This window comes from Pelobates fuscus, chromosome 8, assembly GCF_036172605.1.
Source record: "Pelobates fuscus isolate aPelFus1 chromosome 8, aPelFus1.pri, whole genome shotgun sequence".
Taxonomy (NCBI): Eukaryota; Metazoa; Chordata; class Amphibia; order Anura; family Pelobatidae; genus Pelobates; species Pelobates fuscus.
Window position 1 is genome coordinate 19,214,650 of NC_086324.1, and position 5,950 is coordinate 19,220,599.

A 5,950-nucleotide genomic window follows, 5' to 3' on the forward strand; every position below is an offset into this window, starting at 1 on the left:
GGAGCATTTTTGGAAGTAACAGCTTAGTGTGCCAAGGTTGTAGTTGGGGGTGCTTGCTGCATTTAAGTGTAGGAGGTGCCATGATGTCTAGCTGAGAGGAGATGTTGGAATTGTAGAAGGAGATTGCAGAGCTTTGGCAGGTGAGATTTGAGATAGGTAAAAGGAGAGTTTGGAGGTTAGTGGAGAAGTGCTCTAGGTCATGACATTGGAGTTTTCTGTGATTTTGATGTGCAGAGGGTGGTGTCAGTTGGGTCCTGGGTATGCTGATGTCAAAAGTCTGCAAATGGTGGTAAAAGGAATATTAGAGAGATTAGAGGTGATACAGAGGTTGGTGAAGGCGTGATCAAGAGTGTTTCCTGCTGAATAGGTTGCTAAATTGGACCATTGCGTGAGGCCAAAGGAGGAGGTTACAGAGAGCAGATGAGATGCATCAGTAGAGTTGGGGTTTCTGAAATATAACAAAGTACCGGTGCCCCTTTTTCTCAAGTAGTGGTGAGGCCTGGCGGTTTGGGGGGGGGGGGGGGGGGCACTTGCCCTGGTACCCCTCCAAATCTGCCCCATGTCTTGTTTCAGCTCATGTTTTTTGTTTTGGATTTTATTGCATTATGACAAGACCATAAAAATCCAGGAAACAATTTGGAAAATCCCCTGCCTTGTATAATTGTAGCCATTTCCTTGATATATAGATCTGTTATTGTGCGATGTGAGTAGAATGGATTACTTTCACCGTTGCACGCCAATCTTGTTGTGTTTGAAAGTCTCTGCAAACATACTACTGAGGTCATTGCTAATAACCCTGTGTTTTGCTCTGTGTGCTTTGGAGATTGACATTGACAGAACTGCAATTTGCAAGAATACCAAACCATTGCAGTTATTTAAATACATTGAGCTAGCAACCAACTTGTAAATAACCTGTAAACATATCGATATTATAGCCATATGCTTCAATTTCTGGAATGAACTACATGTGGACAAAGTTATACTCTGCAGAGTGTTGTTGGTTGTTATTTGTCTTGAAGGAGGTAGGGAAAATACATGCACAAACACTTGCAAAATGATGAAGAATTGCTGTTCTTCATCATTTACATTAATGTAATACATTGTTATTTTTTTTTAGATTCTTTATTTTGACGTGCAGTGAGATATCACAAGAGCCTGAATATGACAGAGGTTAACCTGCACAGAGGTATAATATTAATCATAAGCAAAATATAAGATATATTTTCAACACATAGGTAAACGCACTCAATAGCAGTTAAGAGGTGTGCTGAGGAATAAAGGATTGCACTTTTTATATATAGTAGGTCAATGACTCAAGAATTGATAAATAGAGGAAGGAACTAGAGGTACTTATCAATTCAGTAAGCTGAGATAATTATTAAACAGAAAATAAGCTCAATGGCTCAGAGAAGACAGAGCACCGTGCCCGCTGGATAACATCTGCATTGCGAAGACAGTTGAGTGAGAAGGAAACATGGCGTCAGCAATCCAGGCAAAGGTTGATACATATCAGTCAGTGGAGTGTAAATATGACAATAACTGAAATGCACACTATAGATGGGAAATTGCAGGCAGTTCACTCTATACCCATACTTGGCTTCTGACCTCCTTGGTTAGAGAGGGTCCCAGTGACCCAGAACTGTCCACTCGGTCTGCCCCAGGCTTCAGTGGGAGCACATTGTCGGTTCCTGCTGGTCTGGCGGCATATAGTTTCGTTACCTTTGTCCCGGCGTGGTTTAGTGCTGGCTTGGTCTTGAAGTTTCTCCCCCCGGGGGTATGGGACATGCACAGGGGTATTCCCCCTCACTGCGCTCAGCCCAGGATTGCAGTGGTGAGCTTTGGTTACCCCCTGGCTCCAGTAAGTGCTAGGGGGTCGATCGGGTCACCCCCACAGGTACGAGTTGCCTGGTGTGGAGATGATTTGCCTGACGAGCTTGGGCATGGATCGGTGATTATCAGGTGAGCATTGCAATGAGCTGTCGCCCTGCTTCCTCTCCGCACATTGCTTGTGTCTGTCAGCTAGTTTGAGCCAAAAGTTGGCAAAGATTTCATCCAGGCGCCTCATAGATGTCTCCAATATACAATCACATGGTGTGTCCGCCATTTTAGCCGTGGCTGTTATGAGGGCCTCAGAAAACCGGGGCTTTTGCAGGGTCACAGATGCCCCTTTAGTTTGAAGTGCCAAAGAGCAAGTGCCGGCATATCCCTCACCGGCGGGGGGGGAGGGGGGGGAACAGGGATCCCATCCACCTCTCCGCGCCCTGGCAGGATGATCAGCAGGGAGATTGGATGTTTCTTCCCAGCTGCCCCCTCAGGTAGGCCTCAGAGATGCTTCGGGGTAAGACGACTAGTCGAGCGGCTAAACGCCTCAAAATGTATCGCAGAGTGTCTCCAACAGGAGTATGTCAAGTTTTCTCGAGTGATGAGTCGGTTTATTTGCTAATTTCTATAATTTTACAGAGAACTCTCATTAAGTGTGACCGTTCAATATGGCGGTCAGGCACCGCCCAAACATTGTTATTTTACCAGCAGAAATGTCAAACTTTCGAAGGCAGCTCTTTCAGGTAGTTGAAAGCATTGAAAATTGGCATTGTTTGCAAGTGTCACTTAAATAAATATAGATATTATTCTCAAGACCCATGGACCGTCATGTTTCATTCTAAATATCTTCTGGTGGGGAATGAACTATCCAAATCCAATATGTAGCAAAACCTACATATCCTTAAGTGGCTATTGTACCATTCAAGTGCATCAAATCAAAGCTACCATATAGCTCCATACCTTGTAAGTGCATCTCTTTCTTTACCATAAAAGCTGGTGAGAAAGCTCAGTTGGTAAATGCCCTGACTACAAAGCCTGTTCAACAACAAGATCACAGGTTCAGACCTCCATCCGGCTGAGGTTGATAAATGAGTACCATTAGTTGGGTAACAATACCATCTATTATTCAGCTGCCGTTTGGTTAATTCCTGGAGCGTGCGCTAATAAGCGCTTTGAGTCCCACTGGGAGAAAGGCGCAATATAAATAGTAATTATTATATTCCATTTAATCAATATAATACACTATATTATCCTCCATTGTCCCATTCTTCTTGTTCCATATACCATCTGGATATATCAAGGCGCTACTCCCACCAATCGTTTGGATTGGGCTAGAATTTCAATGCCATTTAATAAAGATTATATCATATGAAATTCTGAGAAGTAAAAGAACCACTTCAAAGCAGCTCTGTCATTGTCTGGGGTCTTTGCAACTGTGACATCGCTGCTGGGGGTCCGGTGGCCATGGGAAGGGTGGTTTAACTTATCTTGTGATCGCTGCCATCCTCTTCCGTCCTGTCCTCTCCAGGTCCTGGTTCTTCAGCTGCCAAGACCCGCCGTCAGCGCTGCACTCTTATACATATTAAACAGTTTGTTTCCCTACAGTCGTCACTGGTGATGGATGGCGGGGGGAAAGGACCAGCTTGACAAAAGGTAGCTCAAGCTTGTCAGGGGTAGGGAATATATAAATAACCAGTAGTCCCTAATTTGTTTCAGTATATCTTTCAACTGGGTCAGAATTTCTGTGAATTTGATTTGATGTGTAGATCCATTTAATAGCCCTCTCTAGTCAATGGCTAGTCTGGCATTTGTTGTATTATTTGTTTCCTTATTAAAACAGGACTTGTTATAACAAACACCAAGTTCAGGGTACAGTTTATTTGATTGTTTATTAATGTGAATCTAAATATGAGGTCAGTATTTAGTCACATTTCAATATAATATTTATAGGATATACTGGTAACTGAGGACAAGTTATAATCTGACGTTTTGATTAAATGATTTATATCATGTAATGTGTGCTTTGTTTCAAATTAAATTCTCACAAAACTGCTATTTCTGGAGCCCCATCTTCCCATACACTGTGTTTATATATCACTGTAATAACATTACATATTACATATCACTGTGATAACATATTGCATATCACTCTAATAATACATTACATGTTATCTATCACTGTGATAACATATTACGTACATATCTCTGTGAAAATAACATATTACATATCACTGTGATAACATATTGCATATCACTCTAATAATACATTACATATTATATATCACTGTGATAACATATTACGTACATATCTCTGTAAAAATAACATATTACATATCTCTGTGATAATAACATATTACATATCACTGTGATAATAACATATTACATATCACTCTAATAATACATTACATATTACATATCTCTGTGATAATAATATATTACATATCACTGTGATAGCATATTACATATCACTATAATAACAACATATTGCATATCACTGTAATAATACATTACATAGCACTATGATAACATAACATACTGTATATTGCTGTGATAATAATAACAGATACAGACATATCACTGTGATAATAACATATATTGTATATCACTGTGATAATAATAACAGATACAGGCATATCACTGTGATAACATATATTTTGTATATCACTGTGGTGATAATAATAACAGATACAGACATATCACTGTGATAACTTATATATTGTATATCACTGTGATAATAATAACAGATACAGACATATCACTGTGATAATAATATATAATATATTGTATATCTCTGTGATAATATATTATATATTGTATATCCCTGTGATAATAATATATAACATATTGTATATCCCTGTGATAATAACATATTATATATTGTATATCCCTGTGATAATAATAATAACAGATACAGACATATCACTGTGATAATAACATATTGTATATTGTATATCACTGTGATAATAACATATTGTATATTGTATATCTCTGTGATAATAATAACAGATACAGACATATCCCTGTGATAATAATATATTATATATTGTATATCACTTTGATAATAATATATATTATATTGTATAATATTGTATATCACTGTGATAATAACATGTTATATATTGTATATCCCTGTGATAATAACATATTATATATTGTATATCACTGTGATAATAACATATTATATACTGTATATCCCTGTGATAATAATATATATTATATTGTATAATATTGTATATCACTGTGATAATAACATGTTATATATTGTATATCCCTGTGATAATAACATATTATATATTGTATATCACTGTGATAATAACATATTATATACTGAATATCCCTGTGATAATAACATATTATATACTGTATATCCCTGTGATAATAACATATTGATGTGGAATTATTAAAAATCTTTATTGTACTTGTATTGAATTATTGTACTAATTCCATTTTAACTTTATACTGTGACTCCGTCCTCCATTTTGTCCTCCTAACCTGACTTCTTCAATCCTCCATTTTGTCCTCATGACTTAACTTGTTCATTTTAAAACTACATTACGTGACTGAACTTCTCAACCCAATTAGTACAGTAGACAAAGACTGTGTTTCCTTCAAGGACAAGTACCAGGAGGTGCTGGCTACTCCTTAAGACTTGCTGGCTACTCCTTAGAGCTTGTAAGATAGTACAGTTTGAAGGCCACAGAACACAGTAGTAATGAAATGTTCTATTCATAAGAGACCTTGCACCTGGACATAAAGCCTGATATCATTGACCGTGTAAAATGACGCTTAGGACCCCCTTGTCCCCCACCCGTGTCCAGAATAATCCCACCTCTGATGGGTGGGCACGGGACTAACCTCTTAATTTTACGAACCAATAGGTAAGACACTAACTCCGTCACTTAACAATTAATCCAATTGATGATGTTTATTTGCTGATATTCTAATAATCAATGATGACGCAAAATGCCTCTTAAAAGGGCCTGCGCGCCCGCTTTTTAATCACTTGCCAATAAACTTTCTCGAAGTTATTTTAACCTGAACCTTGTGTGTCAGACTTAATTACTTCAGCGTATATACGCAATTTAACTTTATTGATTTGGACAGGAACAGATAGACTTTGAACATTTTG